Genomic DNA, 26,531 nt, shown 5'->3' with positions numbered 1-26,531 from the left:
CATTAAGGAAAAGACTTTTTAACTTGAGACTTTTTTAAGTGATAACAGACGGAGTTACCTGCACAAACTCTAAATCAAAGGCAGGCAAGATATTTTCCAAGCTATATGGTATTGGTTGATTTTATAACGATGATGAAGGACTGAACCTATCTAGGTATTCAGGGCATTATAGGGGCAGATGCCCCATAATGTGACGTAATTAAAGTGAATGACGCACCGCGCGGGATTCTGTCATTTGCAGACAAGCCAATCTGTGAGCGGACGAAGCATTTGAGAAGGCCTTATTATAGAAACATAGGATATAGCATAAGCATATTAGAAAATTATGTAATTTGGTTTTATCATGTATATGTATGTAATTAGATGTTGCTCGTAATTTCAAATGTTTTTTTTACATACATACATACATACATACATAACATCACGTCTATATCCCTTACGGGGTAGACAGAGCCAACAGTCTTGAAAAGACTGAAAGGCCACGTTCAGCTATTTGGCTTAATGATAGAATTGAGATTCAAATAGTGACAGGTTGCTAGCCTATCGCCTAAAAAAGAATCCCAAGTTTGTAAGCCTATCCCTTAGTCGCCTTTTACGACATCCATGGGAAAGAGATGGAGTGGTCCTATTCTTTTTTTTTATTGGTGCCGGGAACCACACGGTTTTTTTTACACTTTTTTAATTTGCATACATAAATATATACACACATCACGTCTTTATCCCTTGCGGGGCTAATAGGCCACGTTCAGCTGTTTGGCTTAATGATAGAATTAAGATTTAAAAAAGTGACAGCTAGCTCACCGCCAAAAAATAATCCCAAGTTTATAACCCTACCTTAGTCGCCTTTAACGACATCCATGAGAAAGAGTGCCCGTATTTTTGCATTTATTTTTTTTAATGGTGCCGGGAACCACACGGAGAGATTAATTGGTTGTAGATGTGTATATGAAAAAAAATAAGACAATTTCTTTCCACCCGTTCCAACCTTCATTGGACGCGAAAAAACATTTGAAAACAAAAATTAGCTGAACCCGGCCTCACCGGTTTCGAGTTCAGGTGAGACGGATGAACAACAATTTGTGTCATACAGGTAGAACGTATAATTAAATTACATTACATCGTAAAAACAAGATATGTTCTTTACATAACAAGACAATTTTGTTATTTAATAAACATCATTGTTTTCTTGATAGCTAGCTATCTTGAGCTTTTTATTTAGAATGTATATGTTTGAGTCACTGAATGGTAAAACTTTTGGATTCCAATAACATCGTTTATATTCAAACCTGGTGGATTATTTCCATAAAGGAGTTTATTTACAATTCTCAGCGGACTGCATGGGATTCTGATAAAAAATAAAAATATAAATTTATCGCGAAAGAATATAAATTTATAGCGAATTCATATACCCGGCATTGTGATACAAACCAAAATTCCAGATTGTGTGTGTGAATAAGTGTACTAAATTGCAAAGATTATTTTCGAGAAATAAATAACTATAATAAGCGTGTGAAAATCACCCATGATTAAGTATTTTGGACATTAAATAATTACTTTCTATGAGTATCTATACTTCTATACTAATATTATAAAGCTGAAGAGTTTGTTTTGTTTGTTTGTTTGTTTAAACGCGCTAATCTCAGAAACCACTGAACCGATTTGAATAATTCTTTCACTGTTAGATAGTCTATTTATCGAGGAAGGCTATAGGCTACATTTTATCCCGGATTTCCTACGGGAAACGTCAACAATGCAGGTGAAAGTTGAATGAGTCGGCCATCTGCGAGCTTTCCACGCGAACGATGCGCAAACCAACAAAGATATAGTAAAACAATGTACTAAAGATGTGAAGTACTCATTTTTTGCCACAAAAAAGTCCGCGAGAGCATATATCTATCTCTTAAGGTTTACTTACAATAACCACTTTTATGTTCATTTTTTAAGATTATTTTTTCATTATAAACATAAGTTATTTTGAAACCAATTTTCTTTAATTCAGTATTAATCCTTATCCAAATAAATATGTTTATTACTTTCCGCTTTTCATGTAGACTAAAATTGCCATTTACAGTATATAAATCAGACGAATAGGTTTTGAGATATAGTCGTTATAAGCAATTTGCAGCGAAACATTTAATACGGCGAACCAGCGTTTTTTCTAATACGCGTGACCGCCTGCTGCAAAAATAAATATGATGCCCAAAATAACTATTCCACGCGGACGAAGTCGCGGGCACAGCTAGTATGAAATATTTCTTTTCATAAAACCTAATTAAAATAATTTAGCATAACCAAAGAACATTTTATGAATTTCACTTACACTTTTAAGCCGTTAACGTGTCCTTCGATTCTTTTAAAGACAGACATGATATATGTATGTATGATCCCCACGAGATTACAGCCCGTCAACGTTACGTGGTCAAGTAAATTTGTAGTAATTTACAGGCTCAGTTTACAAATCTAGTTCAATCACTAGTAATTTGAATGTTTGAGGTTAAACTCTGCAATGTCGGGAAACCACTGAGAGCTGAGAATTCCAGAGACTAGGAAGTTCACAAGGTAGAGTAGAACATGATGTCAGACTTGAGCTTAGTTAAATTACAAAACAACAAAGAACAATTAACTCGTTGATTCAACATTATACCTTTAACAAAATAAGTTGATAAATAAATTTTTCATTAAATAATTAATTTTCTTTAATAAAATACGTTTCTTTTCAATCTAAGTTTTAGTTGTATTTTTTTATTGATGTACTTAAATATAAGAATAAAGAGCTACCTTCCTGTGAAGATATTCCACATTTGCTCGGACTCTTCTCTGCTCTTTTCTCTCTAGTTTGATAAAGTACAAAACATTATTTAGCTAGACAATAATTTTGCATTACAAATTTAAGCCAATAGATAAGGTTCGACGTTGTGAATTCAGGAACAAAGATTTTAAAACGAAACGAAGGGCGAAGACAATATTTAATGCAACGGCGGACTTATTTCCAAATCTTTTGGTCAGGTAGGAAACTTTAACATTAAGTTATAAAATAAATATTTTCTAAGTACATTCTACTTCAAATGATGATGAGCCCCTGATTCTCTTAATTCTTCTTACAAAAATGCCTAAACTCTTCTTGACCTAGTTGCGTTAACATTTCAGCCACAAATAATTATAAGGTTGCAAGGTACCCTTGTTACGTTGTCGGGTGTCGTAGAACCGCTTCTTGGAAGGTTAATGGATATCTGAGAATTTCCTTGAGAAGTTATTTTTTACAGTCTTTATTAATTTAATTTTTCTCGGAAAGTATTTCACTCAAAAATATAATTTTTGATGCCGTGAAATGTTGTGTTTTGACGTTAAAAAATACCATGCCTCGTCCATGTTTCTTACTTCCTATTAAAACATAGTCATGATCACATGATCATTTAGGCTGGACAAACTGCGGACGAAAACTTAGATTAATATAAAAACCTGTAATGACACCAAAGGTTTCTACTTACATCAAGTCTTCGGACTTAAATTGTCCTCCTAAGTCTAGTTACATAACTTTTTCCGAAATAAGTCTAGAACTTTTCCAAGTGAGCTGAGAGAAAGTTTTCAAATTGTTTGAACACAGACATCGCTTTACTTAACAAAACTTGGTTTTTGATAATTTATGCTTGAAAGAAAAACTTCAAGGAAGGACAGAATTGCACTGAAAATTTGTCTTGCAAAGACAACCTTTTCTTGAAAAGAAGAAGTCTTGTCTTGAAAAGAGATTGATATCTTTCTTTTTCTTATTAGCATACTACGTTACTATAGTGACGTGCTGTGATATCAATTATTTTTTACTCTTAACTACCTATCGACACCGCCTACATTGAGAATTTCGCATGCACTAGTAAATTTAGGCAGAGAAAATAGAAGAGAGAAAATGAAAGGCCAATTATTTTAAACATGACGACTTTTTTAAACGATAGTGGAGTATACGAACAGAAGACCCAGAATGTAATAGTTTGATTAAATAAATAATTAGACTTTCTAACCTAAAAATAATTAAGAACGCTCCACTAAAAATCTCCATCGATAAGACTTAAGAGCTACCTCTTAATTACAAGAATTCACTAGAGCGCACCTAAAATACAGATTTTTGCCAAGAGTGACGAAAAACTCTAGTCATAGTCTATAGAGTTAAAAGTAGAGGGACTTAAAAAAGGGATTTGATAGATATAATGCGACACTTTATATATGAATACTTAACATTGTCTATCCAATAAAAAGAAACGTGACAATACATATTTATGACCAGAATCATCACAGAACAGACAATCACCTTGACAGAATCGATTAATTCGTAGCCTCCAGCGTTTTAATAAAGTACAAGGGCTGTTTAAAAGTAATTATAAAAACGCCGTTTAAAAAAACATTGATTTATTCTTTAATGCATCTACATTTTTTTTCCAGGTAAAATGTATTGCTTTAATGCGTTTTTGATAGCTTTTTGGTCTAACAATTCAGTTCTCTTGCGGCATATATTGTAAAAGTCAATTAAAGAAAGGGCTTAGAAACTTTTAACATTTCTTTTCAGCATTAGGCTGACAATTAGTCAGTATCTAAATTTCATTATTATATTAAGGCATTCACCCGGACTTCGAGACATTGGAGTTTGGCTCAGATTGTATTGAAAGAAAATGAAGACTGAATTTAAAGGATATATTGGATGAATATATTTTAAATGTACTCGTAGTTAAAGAACCTTACATACTGGTACAAATCCAAACAAGTAAATTTATTTAAGTAGTTTAAGAACGTTTTTTAAACACCATCAGATTATAAACATATCTATTTAACTTTTAGTTACTGTCTGACAATTATATGTTCAAACGGGTTGTTCGTTCAGATGAACATTTTGGATTCAACAATTAATAACATTTGCGTATCGTATGTTTGTTACCTTTTAAATTGTGGTTAACCAAATATCAAAATTCAATTAAAATAACGCCCCAGGTTTCGTGTTGTTGTTTGTTTGTTTAGTATACTCGTACGAGTTTATTGTTAACCAAATTAAAATCTCCACCTTGGGGTGGCTCCAATTATTCCATTTGAGGTAATACAGACTAAATTATTCAGCAACTAATAATAAAATGGTCTAGGTCTGTCACTATTTGAATCTCATCTCTCATGAAGCCTTACAGCTGAACGTAGCCTTTGGGTTTTTTTCAGACTATTGTGTTTGTCTACCCCGTAAGGGAGAAATACGTGGTTGTTTGTATGTGAAACTTATCAATTCCCAAAAGCTATTTCACTTATCTGATTAATTGACTGAATCATTTAGTGAATTAATTCAAGTGGTAAACGCGCTTAAATTCTTGATTGTTTTACGATAGTTTCGTATATTCTCCATTACATTCTCCCCAGATCTATAAATTTGGTAACCATTTAAGCACTTTATATGATGTTAAAAAATATGACCGTTCTGACATGCTGCTAATAACTGATCGATTGTGACTGAATTAGGATTTCGATCATTCTTACTTCTATTGTGCTCTGATAAAAACCTCACATCACAACTTATTACTTGATCTATGTATCTCAAATACTACATTAATCAATCTAGCAATCAGTTGATTTCACATATTATGATCATCAATCCATGACTTCTCTCCATCACGTCAAGTGACACGTCATCTCCAATTAAGATTGAAACCACGAAAGATCTCAACCATGCTCATTTTTTAGCGAAGAAAATCATAGTTCGTGCTGTTTCTTTTCACACGAAGATTTTTGTATCCGAAAAGGCTTATTTTTAAATCAATTAAGTCATATAAACTTTGGATTCTTTTTTTTAAGGATTGGTCAGCAAATTAACCTGTCGTTTTATCTCAATTCCAAAATGAAGCCATTTCACTTAATATTGCTTTCACGTCTGAGGGCTCTATCTTAAAGGTTTTCGAAACATTGTATGTCGAATCGTAAACTTTAAAGAGGTGATACATGTGTATACGTATTTGATTACATCTAAATCATTAATAATAATATCAGCGCTAAGCTTAACATTTTCAGAGTAACCCAACATCACGCCACAAACTATATTATCGCGGACGTCGCTCACATAATTTACTTACAAGCAACTAACGAACTATATATCGATTTTGAACCCCCACCTCTAAAACGACAGCCCAATACTGAACACTATTGTATTTAGACATATAAACAAGTCATCGATCAATAGCAATCAACCGACAATCGACATAGGTGACTTATTGAACGTCGGAATGATAAGTTTGTCAGTTTTCAGATTAGTTCCAAATATTTGTTCGTGCGCGTCGTGGTAATGGCTAATGCTAACAAATAACGAAGCGATTTCGAAATCAATCATTCCATCTCATCGTAGAGTAGATATGTTGATTGCGTTGGGAACTAGAAGTGGTAAAGTGCCTTCTAAAGACCGAGAGGAGATTTATACTACTGGGTACTGCTCTACTATGAACATTACCACACTGCTCGAAACAAACTGATTTTCACAATCATTTGAATTAAATGTAATTTTGTTATGAATCTTAAAAGTAAAAAGAAAACATTATTTCAACTTTCAAAACCTCAAATTCAAAAATGATTTAAACACCTACCAAGGTAAGTTTCTGAAAATCCTCAAAAAGCCGTTAGAAAGTCTTAGACTTTATAAATAAGTTCGAAGCCCCGGTCTTAACAAACATGCTCCCTTGACGAACATTAAACTGGATTTATTAACCAAGGTTCAGTCAACCTAAAGGTCCAATTTTGACTTTTATAGACAACTTCTGATGAGATTTAGTAAGCATACGTGGTTTAGCAAGTTATGTACGAAGTCACGTAAAGGTATTTTTAAGTTGAAATAGACATGATGCACATAATATGAGTAAATATGTCACAATCAATCTTTGACCAAGGGAGTGAAGCGAGTGAGGTCTACCAATCAAGTTGGGGCGAAAATACATTTTTTGTATGTATGTTTATAAAACCATAACTTTCGAACCATTGATCTTATTGTGATGAAATTTAAAATGAGATCTATCAATAGAATTTTTAAAGTTTATAAAGGCATCAAAATCAGTAAAGTAGTATTTCAGATATTCACAATTTTGTAAAAGAAAAATTTTGTTCGCGGCGAACCATTAGTTATTTTGTTTTAAATACAAAACAGATCATTTCAGTGGGTTTTTATGTTATTAAACAAAATTAAGGTATTATGTTCCATGGTCTTAGATTTTGAATCTGTACAACGAACATAAAATATGGTATTATTCATGTAACAAGAAAACTTTAGGACTCAACTAATTTGTCTGTCGAAACAGGAATATACTCGTTATTAGCTTACTACAAATTCAATTTACTAGGTACGTTGACTTCATAGATAAGTCGTACGTATATGTAAATACACCATGAGTAAACAAACCCCTTTTAAACCTTGAGGCCTGGACTGAATCCTGATATTAACTCTCTCCAAATATAAAATTTATTATTTTATATTTGAACTTATGTCATTGGAATAATAATAGATTTATGCTTTTGCTTTTTTTCAGGGATTCCGTTCAATCATGCAAATTTTAAAAGAAAGCCATGTTAACATGGCTGGATGTTATTGATGTAAAAAATCTAAATAACTAACCTATTAAATAAAATTCTTATTATAAAACACTAGCTTTGACCTGCAGCTTCGGTCGCGCAAATTTAGCGCCACCGATAAAAGAATACAAGATTTTGACAATGTTTTTCCGAACAAATCGATTTTTATTCGAACTATTTAAAGATTAAGTAGGTAAACATCCTTTCGATAGATAATAATATTTACGAAGTTTCCAGCTTATTAAACATGCATCAGCCAAAAGGAAGTCAAGGTCAGGTTAACAAGGTAGGTACCTGTTATACTACAAGGTACTTTTTATACATACGTTTATTATGTTTTGTAAACTTATAGATAAATTATATAGGAATAGGTAAATTATAAAGGATAAATATAGGAATTTCAAGAAAAAAGTAGGCCATTTAATTACCATACCAAAGCGTGAAAAGTAGTTTTTTGTGAAATCATTACAATTAATATTAGTATGGACACATATAGAAATAAAGATATAGAAGTAAAGTTGTATATAATCTTCATATTCTAAATACTTCTAGTAAAGGACACTAACTGAGGTATTGTATGTCATTTCATCGCTCCGCTTAAACCGGGTTAAGGGATTTAAAATTTGATATTCCCTTATATAGTGCAGGGGCGAACTAAGAGAGGATTTATCGAGATTCTATATTTTAAATACGCGGAGCCACGGGCTTACTCCAGTAAGAAAAATAACAACAAAATCATTAATAACGTCCAAAATACACTCGAAGTAACATTTAATCTTTTTTATTTACAACTAAATCTTCTTCGATTAATGCTTATTTCTCTCAATCTATTAATCCAAATCGGAAAGTGCACTTTAATGTTTTAGTTTGTTTGTTTTCACTCGTCTCTGTTTTGCATCTCACTATTTTACATTCCCGATTTTATCGACAGTTCAAAAAGACATTAATCGAGGGTTTTATTTATTCGATGATCGATTTAATAGCTTCCCACCATATTGTTTTAGTTGTTTATACATATTCTACTCGTGGTTTTTTAAACATCTGTCTTTATTTTTGTAAATATTTTGTCTTCTACGATTAAAGTAAAGTTTATTCCTTACAGAGAGAGTCGAAAACACTGATAACCATAGATTAAGATTCAAATAGTGACAGGTTGCTAGCCCATTGCTACCCCTAAAAAAGAATCTCGAAAGTTTTAGCCTTTCCCTTGATTGACTTTTACACTCTGCATGTGAGAGAAGCACCTGGACAAATTATTATTTTTTTCTTCGCTACCAGTAGCATGTAAGATTGTGCTATAAAAATGTGGGCCTTTACCTTGGTCGCCTTTTACGACATCCATGTTAAAGGATGCTAAATAATGGATTACAAAAGATAAGAAGAAAATTTTTCTCAACAGTGAATTAAAAGCTAATCAGCCTGGTATTTATTACCGCTAATTTTTTGTCATAATTTTAATTTATTCGTACATAAATATAATCACGTCTATATCCCTTGCGCGGTAGATAGAGTCTTAATGAGACTGTTAGTTTACATTGAATGTAGAATTGAGATTCAAATAGTGACAGACATCGCTTAAAAGAGGAATCCCAAGTACTACTCTGTCAAGAAAGTAGCAGGAAAAGATCAATAATACACAAACTGTTTGTTATTCATCCAAATTTATTTTATCACCTTCAAAATATGCTCCTTTAGAAACGATACACTTACGCCAACGAATAATCCAATCATCAAAACATTTTTTAAACGCTGTTTCCGGAATTGAGGTCAGTTCTCGCCGCGAATTCTCTTTTATGTCTTCTACCGATTGAAAACGGGTGCCACGAAGTGGTAATTTGAGTTTAGGAAAAAGAAAAAAGTCTGCTGGAGCCATATCTGGTGAATATGGTGGTTGCTCGATGGTATTGTTGGAAGGTGCATTATCATGGTGCAAAATCCAAGAATTTTCTTTCCACAAATCTGGCCTTTTTCGTCGGATTTGCTCTCTTAAACGCCGCATAACACTCAAATAATGTTCCTTATTTACCGTTTGACCTTCCGGCAAGAATTCCGAGTGCACAACACCGCGATAGTCAAAGAAAACAGTCAACATGACTTTGACTTTTGAACGACTTTGGCGTGGTTTTTTCGGTTTCGGTTCAGTTGGAAGGCGCTACTCCGAAGCTTTTTGACTAGTTTGCATGTCAAACTCGTAAACCCACGTCTCGTCACCAGTAACAATGCGTTTCATGAATGTTGGGTCGGAATTGACTCGTTCTAGCATGTCCTCAGCGACTCTCAAGCGATTGAGTTTTTGAAAAAAATTCAGGTCTTTTGGGACTAGCCGAGCGGCAACATGTTTCATACCCAAATTATTAGTTAAAATGGTACGGATCGACTCGTGAGATACAGAAAGTTCGGTGGCTATCTCTCTCAAAGTTGAATGAGGATTTTCAGTCACTATTTCCTTCACTTTTGCGATGATAACTTCAGTTGCAGACGTTGATGGCCTACCAGAGCGAGGCAAATCTTCCATCACATCTCGACCGCTTTTGAACGCTTTGTACCACTCATAAGCACGAGTTTTTGATAAAGTCGATTCACCGTAAGCCTTCTGTAACATTTTCAGTGACTCCGAACACGATATTCCATTGGCAATGCAAAATTTAAGACAAACTCTTTGTTCGATGTTTTTATCCATTATGAAATTAGCAATACACACTAGATATGATATAACTAAAAATAGCACTGTATTTAATGTAAACAACAGATGCAACTCAAACTCCGCGCCAAAATGGAAAACAGTTGTGCCAATCTAACAACAACAAAAAAAACAAAAATTTGAATTTGGAACCATAAATAAATAATCCATTCCCGATACTTTTCTGACTGAATGTATTATTTTATTAGTACCATTTCTATTATTAAAAGAATAAACATAACATCGTACCTACTTATTATCATTTTTCATTATCTGCACGCATAGATAATGCTTCACACACATCGTTAGCGCAAGCATCAATCACGATACTCAAACATTAAAGCAGTTTCAATTTTGCATCTATCTGAAATAAACAATAACTGAGAGTGACAGACCGACATACTAACATAGTTATCGATTAGCGCCACACTGACCTATCGCTATGTATTTCAAACTGTAATTATAAAGCTGCTATTATTTATTTCACATCGACTTTTACTACATGTTTTGTTGACGCCGTGTCAAGTTTTTTTTTTATAAATATTGTGTAGGTACGTGCGAATAGAAACCGAAATAAGCTCTTTTGTATTAAACACTAAGCGTTACCCGCGACTTCGTCCGCTGTTAAAGTTCAACTGATAGTCTCAATACAAAAAGCTCAGGAGAGAATTCGGTAGTAGTAGAAGAGTATGTACACTTACTTAAAATCAAGCCTACTTCCCGGAGGGGTAGGCAGAGGCTAAACATTTCTCCGCTTCCCACAATTCCTACATACTTCATTCGCAAGAGGTAAAGAATCTTTTTTTTATTAAATTATCCTGATCAAACCTTAATCCCACGTTAAAATCTAATTACATGATCAAATTTGAAAACAGTTTCCGTTAATTCTGAGTAATTATTTATGATGAAAATTTCAACCAAATTGTTTACAATTGATGAAAATTGGCCTTAATTTATTTGTTCTGAATTTTGATTGCCTATCACCAACTCCGGGAAAATAAATTTGAATAAATATTCGTTAAAGATAAGAAAGTATTTAGTTAAAGGTTATTTATGTAGGTTAGAAAAAAATTCAAAGTTGATGATAAAGTTCCCCTGTAAAGGTTGCAGAGTTAAAACAGAATATAGCATTAGTTTGAATACTAACCGATGTTTTTACGTTGAGGGAAAACATCGAGATGAAACCTGCACATTCAGGAAATTTGATGTGTAACCATAATCGATCCAATACGGCTTTAGCTTTACCAGCAAAGGTTGCGGAGGTCAGATGGGAGTCGTAGTTCGTATAAAAACCTGACTCACCCAATTCAGGATCCATGGTCAAAGGCATACCCCGGGCTCCTCTCTAGAGTGGTGAGGATGCGACCGGGACTAAAAGCAGGAGGAAGAAGAAACGTGATATAACAAGACTATTTATTCAGTAGATAACCGGTGAAGAGGTAACAAACATAGAAATAAACTTACTAGTAATCCGTGTAGTTCCCGGCACCAATAAAAAAAGAATAGGACCACTCCATCTCTTTCCCATGGATGTCGTTAAAGGCGACTAAGGAATAGGCTTATAAACTTGGGATGCTTCTTTTTTGGCGACGGGCTAGCAATCTATCACTATACGAATCTAAATTCTATCATTAATCCAAACAGCTGAACGTGGCCTATCAGTCTTGTTAAGACTGTTGGCTCTGTCTACCTAGGGATATAGACGTGATAATATGTATACATACATACATCTACAAGTAAGTTTATGTACAATACATACATACATTCATGTATGTAAATAAACTTACTTTCGTATTTATTATATTACTTTGGATTGAATGTTCGTTCATGTCGATTCAGTCAGCCATTCGGCTCAATGTAATTTGTTGAACGGTCAATTACTAAAATTCGTGAATTACCTGCACGCACGGTTAGGCCAGTTTTACTCAAGGATAAAGGCGTGGTCGGTATTTTAAGGTATGTATTGGAAATTACTAAGTACAGTCGTCTACGGGCAAACATTACCCCTCGTTCGTACAAACCAAAATCATGGTCAGGTTGTTATTAAGAAGTAAGTTAGTAGAATAAATGCTTTATTGTTCACTAAAGGAGTACATTACAAATATAAAACGACTATATTAAAGCGACTGAACACAATTATTTTGGTCGTTATGAGGTTGAATATTTAAAGATTTGTCACTTTTTAATCATCAGTGATGATGGTGATTTTAAATAAGAGCACTAATTATGGCATAGGTAGGTACTTCGTATATTATTGGAAAATTTGTTACATCTTAAAGATAATTTTAACTAGCAGTGTTGTATATTCTATTCGAATCCATATAAAGTTAATCAAAGGAAAAGCTTACTTAGGATCATTCTTTCACGCAATGCAACCTGACCGATAGGTATCTCTAATCTTTTTTTTCATGATGTCATCCAGGTAAACGTGACACATTTTGTTTGTCCTGTAAGGATAACCCTTAAAACACAAATACATTCATATAAAATTTTAGAAAGATATAGACTTTTCTATATAAGTAATTACTAGCGACCCGCCCCGGCTTCGCACGGGTGGCATTTATACATTTCAACCTTCCTGTCGAATCACTCTATGTATTAAATATAACTGCACAGAAATCCATTGTGTAGTATTAAAGATATAAGCATACATACAAACATAAGGACATACGCGGAAAGCGATTTTGCTTTATACTGTGTAGTGATGATATCAAGTATTGAGATCAAACCCCAGGCAAAAGTTATTACAGATACGAAATGCAATTCCAATCTACGTGTTTGACAAGAACGACCAAGCGAACCAGGTCTCCTGAGACCTATACAGCTCGCTTCTAAGATGGAATTCCTTACAAAGTTACCGACCTGAATATTTACAACCGATTTAGAGTAGCCATGCATGAAACTTTTGAATTATTACGAACAGGGGCGATAACTTCTTGAAAAATCTACTATATGCGTACCTACGTACATTTCACGCTCTAAACCCTAACGGGGTAGACAGAGACAATTGACACGATATTCAATAGTCACGATTAACAAGAAGGCTTTATTATGAAATTGAGATTCATGGTTGGGTTGACTCTGTCTATCACTTAATGGATAAATATTATTTATTGTATATACAAGCTTCTTAAACAGGGATGTCCCACCGAAGTTTAGGTAAAGTTACCCTTAACCTTTAAAATTAGCATGAAGAAAGAAATAATGTGGACGAAGCGGAAGAAATATCAAGGAGCGCTGTCAAGTTGAAAGATGCAGTTCTAGTCTACCTCTCTGAGAAATAGTTTCAATTAATATATGTATACACGATATTTAGAAATAGGCAAGCGCATCACTAAATGAAGATGTGATATGTGTAATTGTATTATGTACCTAACCTTACGTCACTTCACTATCACTACATATTTTAATTTTTTAATTTTTTCTGTCTTAAATGTTTGCGCTAATCTCGGAAAGTTGTGAACGGATTTTGTTCCTGTTTGAAATGTTAGAAAGAGAGTTTCTTTATTTATAACTGTCCAGGCCAACCTTTTTTTCCATATAAATAATTTTTAAGTAATTTCTAGAAAAATAATGAAAAGTGTGGACAACCCTTATCACTTTGGGGTATGAAAAATATGTAGATGTGTGTGTGATGCCGATTCTCAGACCTACTCAATATGCTCACAAAATTTCATGAGAATCGGTCAAGCCGGAGGAGTACGGGAACGAACATTGTGACACAAGAATCTCGAAAAAAGAATACTCGCGCGAAGCCGAGCGGATCGCCAGAGTGAGATAAAAAGAAAAATCGCAGAACTATCGCTGGTTCCCTTTTTATTATGACATGAAGCGGGAAAGCGATATATTTTCGAGCGATAAAAACGGCGTCGCGCGTTCCATGTTACGGGGACTGGAAACGAAAATCACTACGATTTTCCTCGAATTTTCTCTCCATTCGTTTGAAATGAAATACCTACAATAAAAAATACAACACAGAAACAAAATTTTTGAGAGGTATAATTTTTAGTTTCGCTGCGGAACATTCGGAGTAACATAATACTCAGTCACTTTTAATGCTTATGTTTTTTATTCCAAACTTTTGGCTAGGTTATATTTTTATTTGAACCTGTATGTTTGCAATCAGCAGATTTTGCATTACAGAAATATGATTTTAGGACTAGAATTTCTAAGCATAGGCTAAGTTTACGGGTACCAACCACAAGCCCAGCCTCAATTTTGTTTCATACATATAGTCACAACTATAATATCCCTTGCGGGGTAGACAGACAAAACTGTTTTGAAAAGATTGATAGGCCACATTCAGCTGTTTGGCTAGATATTAGATAGGATAGAATTGAGATTCAAACAGTGACAGGTTACCAGCCTATCGCTTAAAAGAAGAATCCCAAGTTTACAAGCCCATCCCTTAGTCGTAAACGACATCCATGAGAAAGAGATGGAGTGGTCCCATTCTTTCTTCTACAGGTGCCGGGAACCACACGGCACAAAAAAAGACAGGGATGGACAATACGCCAGCAAAGCCGTGGGCGAAAGCTAGTACACTCTAAACAGAGAGATTACATTTATATCTGAGAAACAACCATTGGCTTCGTCAAAACTGCCCTCGAGGGCATAATCTAACCGCGTTCTGAACTGACAGACTTATATTTCTTTTTCCTCATATCTTCAGAGAATACATACATATAATCACGTCTATATCCCTTGCGGGGTAGACAGAGCCAACAGTCTTGAAAAGACTTATAGGCCACGTTCAGCTATTTGGCTTTAAGATAGAATTGAGATACAAACAGTGACAGGTTGCCAGCCCATCGCCTAAAAGAAGAATCCCTAGTTTATAAGCCTACCCCTTAGTCGCCTTTTACAACATCCATGGGAAAGAGATGGAGTGGTCCTATTCTTTTTCTATTGGTGCCGGGAACCACACGGCACAGAGAATAGTTTATGTATCAGCCTTTATAAGCGACCTGGTGCCAGTTCATTTCCAGTTCACACGAAGCCACTCCCGTCCGAATGTAAAAGATAGCTTATTTCATATGTACGTACTCAGGTTTAAGTTACTGTCATACAAGAATAATTAGATCAATCATGTTCTAATATGGGTTAGGTTCCCCGGCGAAGATTGTAGAAACCGAACGAGCGTCGGTTGTTGAAAAACATGCCTTACCCAATCCAGGATAATGTTGAAATTGGATTGGCAATTATGATTGGATTTTTATTTAAATTTCGTATTAATCAATTAATCATATCAATATATTCTCTTGACCACATTGAACAATACCTAATGAATAACACCTAAAATTGTTTGAATACAATTGGATCTTGGCAAATATAAATACTAATTTTTTTAAGGCCAAAGTATATAATAGTAGTACAGTTATGTTATGAATCGGTAAGGTTAAAATGCATGATGCGCAGAAAGGAAAAGGTTCTAATCCCACCTCGGCCATGTACCAATGAGTATTTTCGAAGTTATTTACATAAGTTGAATACAATCTGATGATCTTATGGTAAGGGAAAACGTGAAGAAACCTGCACATTCAGGCAACTGGATGGGAGTCGCTTCGTATAAAAAGCGAACTCACTCAATCCAAGATCCATGGTCAATAGCATACCCCAGGCTCCTCTCTAGGGTGATAAGGATGCAATCATGACTTAACCCAAAAGAAAGAAGAAAAACTAATGTTATGGAGCATTACAATCTTGCATTGTTATGGAGCATTTCAATCATAAATACATTATTAAAGCATAGCTCTATTAAGTATTCAAAGAGCTATTGAAAAAATCAATAGTATTGTTAGACCAAGTTTCTAAACCAAGCCAACAATGACAAGAGTAATTACATACTCGAAGAACATTGAAATGTCAATATTTATTCGCGTGTTTTCAGCGTCATTGTCTTCTGAGAATACTTTTATTATATCTTTAGTTCTGACGTTAGTTCCGCTTGCGTCTTTATCAATATGGAACAGCCGGGTGGTCAGCTTTGACCACGACCCTGGATTAGGATCCAGGCCGATCAGGGAGAAAGGACTTTACCCTCATGACTTGACCAGGATCGAACTCGGGACCTTTTGGTGCAGAGACCGAGACTTTGACAACTGCGCTAAACAGGCGTCAAATCACAAGGGAACATAACTCATATTGGATAAAGGTCTTCAATCAAGTTTCCAAAATGGGCAGGTTTCGGGAAGGAAAAAGAGAAGTTCTAGCTAAATTCATTTGATCAAATCGGAGACGTCCTGGCAAAATATCAAGTACTTTATTTTAACGACCTTGGATGAAGAAAATGATGAACGTGAATGAAGTATGCAGAAATCGTGGCAAGTGAAAAGATATAGGTCTCTACCTACCCCCCAGGGAAAGACGCCTAATTTTTATGTACGTATGTTTATCATTACAATTATTTTACCTATAAAATAAAGTAGAAATATCACACCAAATTTGTAACTAAGCTAGCTTATTCACAACATAATTAGCACGTTAGTACTTACGACTTATTCAGGTTAATGTGTACTCCAAACTCTAACTAGGAGCTTAACCTGAAAGGTATTGGTTTAATCATGCCACAAAGGATTTTAGTAAGATTACACAGAATCCCTTATAAACGCATAGTTTAATTATAACTCAGTAATACAATAGCATACCAGACATAGTCCTAATTAACTGTTATTATTGAATACGTCAGATTAAACTGACATAGCAGATATCTACCCTTGATATGCTATCCCATAGATGCTATTAAATTAACAATATATGTATACTTATTTGTACTCGCGTTCTCGAAAAGGCTCTGACGGTTTCTGTGGAAATTGAAATAGTGGTGTAGGGAAAAAAAAATAATCTAGCTGGGTCCCACGTCTGGGAAAGTTTGTTTCCTTTGAATTTTTACCCAAAATCATTTTCTCAGATAAGATCTCGATAAGGCTTCGATAATTTTAGCGTCGCCCACGTGGAACTGGTGAAGGTGTTCAGCGTGTTTGACTATCACTTCCAGTGGTGTTTCAGGCTCAATTCCCGACCACAAATAGTTTGCTATTTATTTTCATGTTTTACTAGAAAGATTTTGTTTTTGTATGCCGTGTGGTTCCCGGCCAACACAAAAAAAGAATAGGACCACTCCATCTCTTTCCCATGGATGTCGTATAAGGCGACTAAGGGATAGGCTTACAAACATGGGATTCTTTTTTAGGCGATGGGCTAGCAACCTGTCACTATTTGAATCTCAATTCTATCATTAAGCCAAATAGCTATACGTGGCCATTCAGTCTTTTCAAGACTGTTGGCTCTGTCTACCCCGTAAGCGATATAGACGTGACCCTATGTATGTATGTTTTTTTTTTTAAGTATTTCTGATGTTTTTAGAAATAGTTTAAAAAAATTCTCGGTCCGGTCCGGTCGCCCAGGTACTACAAAAATATACTAGATATAGGTACTAGTCTCTCTCTGCGAGCTCTACCTTCCATCGCTATGCTTCAGAGCCTGTGGTTTATAATAATTTCTGTCATTCTACAACACCTTAATTTCTAAGTCCTTTGCACTAATATAACGATATCTTAATTTTCTTTCTATAAATTATGATGTGATGTGAGTTGGTCAAGTCTCCTTTTCTCTATTAATTTTTCTTTACATATAAATTTTATTCTATTTCAACAAACTGCTTGCGTAAATCTAGATAGGAGTACTAAGTCCAGCCACATATTAGCATTATGCTAAAGGTAAAGTATTTGGTGTTTAGTTTTCACCAACTTACCGCCAGTAAACATTAGCACTGCGGGAACCGCATGCGGAATGCGGTGATGCTTATTTCGTTTTAATGCAACCGCATCTGTATTTATTCAATTTTATAACAAGTAAACTTTTTCAAATTTTTAGTAAACCCGCGATTTCGACTGCGGGAAAGTGAAATCCGCTTTTTGCAGTTCATTATTCATACATATCACGTTTATAACCCTTGCAGTGTAGACAGAGTCAACCGTCTTGAAATGACTGTCAGGCCGTTTAGCTATTTGGCTTAATGTAAGAATTGAGATTCACATAGTGACAGGTTGCTAGCTCATCGCCTAAAAGAAGAATCCCACAAGTTTAAAAGCCTATCTCTTCCTGTTCGTTATTTATAGAAAAATTATGAACAATAGTCTACAAAAACTATATTTTTGGTTCATTTGGTTTAATTGTGATGAAAACTGTGAACACGTTTGAATGTACATAAATGTTTGTAAGAGCTAATCTCCAAAGCAGATCATGATAATTCTTTCCCCGTAAAAAGGTCCTTTATCTGCGGGTATTATAGGTTATAAAGGTACCATGGGACAAGCCCTGGCTGTCCTTTAATAGTGATAAGAGGTAAATTATGTGTAAAACATTATGTTTTCGTTTATATAGTTGTCATTTACTGCAAATCCTACCATAATAGTATTCACTAATATCAAGGATGATATTTATTATCTTTATTCAAATTAACCCCCCCAACTTTGGGTAAACGAAGATTGACACGAAGATTAGTGGAGTAGATACGTAGAAGGGTTAAAAAGGGTTCCTTTTTCCATCTAAATCTGACCGGAGATCGTACCCGGGGACTTAGATACAGAGGCAGGAATTTTGCTACACATAACTTATTGCCATTGCAATACAGCGCTGGAGTGCTGCCTACGTGATGGGACCAAGGGGTCCAAACTTTAATTAATCATTTTAATTTATATTTTAGGAATTTTACTTTATTTAAATTAGTTAGTTTTAATTAGAAAAGTTAAGAAATTAAAAAAAAATTGTTTAACAAGCAATAAAATTAATAAATAAAAGGTCTAGGTATTATTCTGTCCCGACGTACGACGTTTACGTATCATCGACGTATATCTATCTATCTATATTTTAATGCAAACTAAATATAAATATATACGGGACAAATTACACTGATTGAGTTAGCCTCGAAGTAAGTTCGAGACTTGTGTTACGAGATACTAACTCAACGATACTATATTTTATTATAAATACTTATATAGATAAACATCCAAGACCCAGGCCAGTCAGAGAAAGTTCGTTTCTCATCATGCCCTGGCCGGGATTCGAACCCGGGACCTCCGGTGACACAGACAAGCGCACTACCGCTGCGCCACAGAGGCCGTTGAAACTTGCCAGTTAAGGGTATTCCTGACCCAACTTTTGACCGTAACGTTTACGATTTTTATGAGGTATTTTTGTCAAGACTAGTAGATATTAAAAAGTATTTTATTGTACCAACACCTTTAAGGAATTAATGCATAAAACTTTCAATAAAATTATTATGAAAAAAAAAACTAGTCAAAACCTATTGCTGTTTAAAATTTAAGTTTTGTTTATAAACTAATATATTCTAAGTTGGAACAGGGCAAACAGAAGCCGAAACAAATATTTACCGACAATTTCCTACGAAGTTCAGTCTAACAAGCCTTTTCTAACGAGGTTGTTACTGAGCAGAATGTTCGCTCATCAATGCGCAACAAAATTGTAGCAACACACTTATATATTTATAAAATACAATTCTTTAATCTTCCTTACGAGAAAGACAGAGCCTTTGGATTATGATGGGATTGTGATTCTGATAACATCATCTCATACAATAACAAATTATCGAGTTAACAAAGTAGGAAGGTATCTATTTAAAAAAATATTTTGAGACAAGTTTTATTCATTTTGTGCCCAAAAATGTTCGTAACAATGTAAGACTCTATTACGCTTAAAATTAACATCCAACCTATACAAATATAATATAACGACATGGGTGGGAATTTAATGTATATAATTATAATTTAATTCAGGTAATATATAGGTAATTTAGTTTATGTATTTTAGTGTTAAGTTAGTTAAAATGCGTACAAAACCTCAGATTAGAGGTAGTTTTGCTAAAAGTGGAGTTAATTGCTAATTTCATGACAATGAAAAAATCTGGCCTCAAGTTGTGACCTCATTCGGTTTGCGTAGTACTGTAGGGCCACTTCAAGAGATGGGCCGGCCTTGCCGAAATAATGCTTTGCCGTTGTACAATATATAACACTCTGTATATAGAGTGTGCATTATAAGCTCGAAGTAAAAAATAAACACCATATGAGAACATTTTGCTTTTATTTTTTTAAAAGCTTTCCTTTCTCGTTAAAGTGTTTTGGTAATTTTAGTTATTCAGATAGGTTTCACACGAACTACATAACGGTATTATTTGCAAATATTTATAAGTTAGTATCTCATATTATATACTCTTTCTTTCTATCTTTTTTTGATTAATGTAGGAGTTAGAAAGTGCTTCAAGATATAAAATAGACCTCCTTACTTCTTATTGGTTGTAGCCAAAGGCGCCAAATGCCAGTATCCATTAAATGGTAGATACTAAGAACTGAAAACAACCATCAGAGGCGTTAGTGCGAGTTTTACTCGATCAAACGCGTCGATGAAGTAAACGCGAATTTGTATGTGATTTAATTAGCGCCACCTAATGGTAACGCGATGGAACTAATGAAGCTCCATACAAACACGCGTTTACTTGCTCGAAAAATACAGCATAATTGAAAAAAAAGCGACCTATTGATAACCTCTTCTTTTATAAAGGTAATTGAAAAGTACGTAACATAAATCTTTTCCCCACATAACAAGAAGTTAACCTTTATTTTTTTATGAAAACATACTGCCTATTTATAGCTCAATACCATCTCGAGAAGGGTTTATGAAAGCGTGGGACGTCCATATAAAAAGAAATACCAGTCACGCCTCAATGAAAGAAGTGAAACTTTGAAAAGGATGACATACGAAATGAACACTAGGCTTAAATGGACTAACATGGAGAGAAAATCGCTAGTGTCAGAGGACGTAAACCTTCTTTTTCCTGTCATGCGACTTATTTTATAATCACACTAGCTTTTGCCCGCGGCTTCGCCCGCGCAAATTTATTTTAGATTATAAGGATACGCCATAAAATTTCTCCCATTTTACCCCCTTAGGAATTTAATTTCCAAAAAATTCTTTCTTAGTGTATCCCTCCTAATTAAAATCTACGTTCCTGTAAAATTTCATCTTTATTGGCTCAATAGATTTTGAGATTTCGTGATTCCTAAGTGAGTGTTTTTCGCTTTTAATATAAAATTCGGGTGTTTTATTTATGCATACCGATTACGCCGAGATTTATGGACCGATTTACGTGATTCTTTTTTTGTTCGGTAGAGTATACTTTCAAGTTGGTCCCGTTGTTACCTAGTCAGGACCTGATGATGGTATTCCAGGGAAATCAAGGGCAAACCTCAAATTTACAGGCAATTACGTTTTTGACAATTTCATAGATCTGTTTAAGTATTTGCGTCTGATAGTCATCATCCCATGTGAATGAGCTGATGATGGAAGGTACAACTCCTCAACGGTTAGGAGTTGAAAGAAAATTCTTACGAAGTTATACGTACATGTGAGGCTATTAGGTTGACCTGATAATAAAAAGTAAATCTCATTAACGTTAAGAATTTAGGTGAAAATGGATGCGGACAAATTTCGTCTCTTCACTTGTTTCCTTTTAGCTGTTTGTATGGGTAGTGTTAACACAAAATAGGGATTTAAAGGCGTGATGTTATTAATGTTATGCATGTATGTACATAATTATGTATGTTAAAGAGACGACTGAAAGTTGACATACAAAGTCTTTTTTTTTAAGGATGGGAAATCATCAAATGACCTCTCCCGCTCTGGGTGGAACGGAAGGGAGTGTCAGACTTTTACTGACTAAAACCCACCTCGTTCCTTCAGTTGCCCTTTGCGTTCCGGGGCCACGTTATCGCGTTAGAACTTTCCCGCAGCCCCGGCTCAGTTTATCCCGTTTCCCCCCCTTGGGGGTTGACATTTCAAAAATCCCTTCTTAGTGCTCACTTATGTTACTAAAGGAACCTCTGTTCAAAATCTCAGACTCCTATACCGAGCGGTTTCGGCTGTGCGTTAATAAATCAGTCACCCAATCGCACCCCCTAAATCACGATTGGAGGGTAGTTTGAAAAAACTTATAATGTCAAACATATTTACTTGCCTATGTACGTGTTCATGCCAAGTTTCAAGTTTATAAACCCAAGGAATAAGATTTTTCATAGAAACGTTTTTACCCCTTTTCCCCCCCTTGGGGGTTGAATTTCCAAAAATCCTTTCTTAGTGCTCCCCTACATATCCCAAGGAACCTACATTCCAAATTTCAGCTGTCTACGACCAGTAGTTTCGACTGTACGTTGTCTGTCAGTCAGTCACTCAGTAACGGAAGAGTTTTATATATATAGATTATCCATTTAAATTAACAGAGGAATTTAGTTAGTATAATTAGTTAGTATACAAAAACACCAACACAAAAAAGAATAGAACCACTCTGTCTCTTTCCCATGGACGTCGTAAAAGGCGACTAAGGGAAAAGCTAATAAACTTGGGATTCTTTTTTAGGCGATATGGGCTAGCAACCTGTCACTATTTGAATCTCAATTCGATCATTAAACCAAATAGCTGAACGTAGCCATTCAGTCTTTTCAAGACTGGCTCTGTCTACCCCGCAAGGGATATAGACGTGACCGTATGTATTTATGTATGTAGTTAGTTAGTAAAAGGAGATTGATTTTCTACCACTTGACAACTGACGCTGATCTTTCTATAAGAAAACAGACTGACACTCGACACCAATTCTTCTTTCTCCTGACTATAGTGCCAATTGCATCCTCAACACTCTGGAGGGAAACCATTTACCAATTGGCACATATCACCGCCAAAAACCACCTTACCTAAACTCTGCAATGCACACTCTTACCAAAACAAAAGGCGTTTCATTCTACCTCTATGAGCACTGGTGATAAACTGCCAGGTTTTCTTTATACGTCTATATTGGCTGACCCGTCCCAATTTTGCCGGGGAAATATTTCCCGTTCAGTTTAAATGACTATTTTAAACCAAAGCTATGTATTTGACTTTGAAGCACAAACACTACTGTAGATATTATTTTAATTAAATATTATATATTTTTCATTTGCCACTAACATTGCTCCGAGTCCTTAAAAATCCCAGAATAATTCTTTCTGTCCCACTACATAGCCTGCTTTTACCTGGGATAACAGACAGACGTAGGTACTTATGCATTAATTATACTAAGTATCGAGAGAATTGATATAAAAAACTATTCTGATTAAAATCAGAATCTGTATTTCTTAATTTTATAACTGTTCCCGCGACTTCGTCCGCGTGGCATAGTTATTTTGGGCATCATTGAAGCCCTCTTCATTATTTCTTCGCTCCTAATAGTTGCAGCGTGATGATAGGTATATAGCCTAAAACCTTCCTCGATAAATGGTCTATTCAACACAAAAGATTTTTTCAATTCGAACCAGTCGTTCCTTCCTGATATTAGCGCGTTCAAACAAGCAAACTCTTCAGTTTTATTATATTAGTATAGATTGTGTTTGGACGTGAAGTTAAAATTTTCTTAAAATCAAATTTGTAATTTAATGAGTAATTACACAAAAAAATGTGTATTTATTCTTTTTATGATTTTAGATAGAGAAAATTAAAAAGATATAGATAATTAGTAGCTATACATTATGTTTACATTTTTTATTACGTACAAAACCACTTACGTTCGAAACCACGACCACTACAATATTTAGATCTTCGAGGTCATTTTTACAAGCTAAATTACACACAGAACTTTGCTCAAATTAGAAATATTCTTACATGACTTTCGCTGGTAACTTCGAAAACGTATTTTCACAGTTACTTGCAGAAATGGCGTTTTCAATTAATTACAAATTAATTATGTAGGAAACGCCCTGAAGGCATACACTGAAAATGTAGGCATCGGTGTAATCTGGCAGATTGATGATTTGAATTATTAATGAAGAAGAAACCGCGGCATTTACATAATGTACCTTCAATTTATCTACTTGTATACAATAACTTTTTACACGGCAATCGACGGCCTCTGTGGCGCAGCGGTAGTACGCTTGTCTGTGACACCAGAGGCCCTGGGTTCGAATCCCGGCCAGGGCATGATGAGAACAGAACTTTTTCTGATTGGCCTGGGTCTTGGATGTTTATCTATATAAGCATTTATTATAAAATATAGTATCGTTGAGTTAGTATCTCGTAACACAAGTCTGGAACTTACTTCGAGGCTAACTCAATCTGCGTAATTTGTCCCGTATATATTTATTTATTTATTATTTATTTAATTATTGAAAATGTTCTAAGGCCGCCATAAACAGGATGGCTGAAGAATGGGATTGATTTTCAGATTGTCTCATAACATTTTCATAGCTCTATTAATTACATTAATCATAGTGTAGAACTGGAAAAATTTTATTTGGTCATATTAATCAATTTGGTATGGCATATTAAAATTGAGGTTATTACTACAAATGCTTCAAGTTACCAAAACTTATTTATGACAATTAATATGGAAATAATGTCAACACGGACAAACCCTTTAAACTTGTTCTAATTACCCTTACACGTTTAACCGGCATGAATAAATTTGAATACTTTTAACGAACCCTAGGTACTTTATTATATTCGCAAGCAATGTATCCTTTTTTGCGTTTAAGCTGCTCTAAATTGAGAAAAATATTCGGTCATTACTGCGAGCAAACGAAATGAAGAAATTTAACGATTTCGTAGCTTAGTGTTAGTTATATTTTTTGAGATTTGTATTTTATTCGCGAAGAAATCAGTGATAAGCCAACTCTGAACATCTCAGCAATTTCCGGCGATTTTTTTTTGTCTGGGGAATGGCCAGGTTCTACCCACGATACATGAATGTGGAAGTGAGTTAGTAACAACTTAATCGATTTATCGTTCATCATCTTGCTCACCGATTTAGTTCTTATCTCACCTCTCTGAAGATTAGTCTGAGGTTGAATCGTAAATACTCATACTCTCGTCTGACCACCGCAACCTTTGCAAGAGTACCGTACCCATTAGGATCATATCGCCGAAAGAGCATGAAACTAATTTAAATAACTCAGGAACTCTATAACCGTGGTATGATTAACTCTAGATCTTACTCTTTATCATTCAGGTAGATTTACCGGTAACCGTTCGGCCTACGATAATTTTCTATCTACATACAAACAAAACTATTTATTATTAAAATTTTCGTCAACAGCTATTTTGTTGTATTTATAAGAGAAGTTTAATTTTCTTTAAAGTCAAGCACCAGATGGTTAGCCTATCTTCAAATATTATAAAATCAATGCGTACCTACGATATCGCGGCCAATGACTAGTTATGAATAAGACTGGTCTTATTTGTTTATATCTGTCTCGTCTAGGTATAGGATCTTAAGTAAAGCGACAGACTAAGAAAGGTAAGTGTTAGCAGGGCAACCAACCGTAAAGTCTTTGTCTCGTTAACAACTCATGCTGTCTTAATGGATCCCTGGGTTTGAACCAAATTGCTGAAATTACAACTGGGAAGATGATGAGTAAGAGAGTTAGCAGTAAAATATTAGTTTTTAACTACTGTCTTTTGATCTTTTCGAGATTGTTGGCTCTGTCCGCTCCTTACTTTTTGAGTAACCATATTTTGCTATCGGACACATTTGTGTGATAAAGAAGTGATAGTTTGTTTAAATAGAATAATTATGACCACATTTGGTTACTCAGAATATAACTTTGGAATTGAAATTCAAATACAGTGACAATGTTGTTACCCATCGCCTGAAATAAAGTGCAAGTTGATTCAGAAGTTTATATTGTGACTATCAAAATTTACATTCCATATTGTTTGTAGGTTACCAACATCACAGGGCAGATTCAGATTATCTTTGTGATGTAAAAGAAAAGTCTTACCTTTTACGATAATGCCTGAACTACAGTCCGTTGACTGTTAATTAGGGGAATCAAAAGAATTGGGTTACTTCTTATGTAAAGCAGATTTACTTAATGTAGCATGCTTCTTTCTCCTTTTGTTAGTCTTCGGGAAAAAGCATGGGGTTCACTTTTGACCATACGTGAAGTCAGATTTCAATACGAAATGACTCCTTTCCGACCTCCGTTACCCTTTTCAGGGGAAAATAGTTTGGGGCATGGTTACACATCCAGTTCTCTGAATGAGGACATTTTCTTAGTCTTATTTCCTAGCCCTAAGAGCACTTTGAACGAATTGATCGAATTTGATAATTTTTACAAAATGAAAAAAAATATGATGGATTAGTTGAAATGTTTATTAGCATTTAAAGAAACTATCATTAGATACTTATTAAATTATATTGTAAATAATCTATCTTTGTTTTTAAATATAAAAACAAAAT

General features: G+C 34.7%; 1 protein-coding gene across 3 annotated transcripts in view; it reads right to left on the bottom strand.

The window, feature by feature from the left end:
- Nucleotides 1–26,531, bottom strand: part of LOC106129247 (fibronectin type III domain-containing protein 5) — a 102,020-nt gene that overhangs the window by 74,420 nt on the left and 1,069 nt on the right. The window lies entirely within an intron of this gene.

Source organism: Amyelois transitella, chromosome 13 (assembly GCF_032362555.1).
Source record: "Amyelois transitella isolate CPQ chromosome 13, ilAmyTran1.1, whole genome shotgun sequence".
Classification (NCBI taxonomy): Eukaryota; Metazoa; Arthropoda; class Insecta; order Lepidoptera; family Pyralidae; genus Amyelois; species Amyelois transitella.
This window is presented reverse-complemented; position numbering and strand designations above follow the sequence as displayed.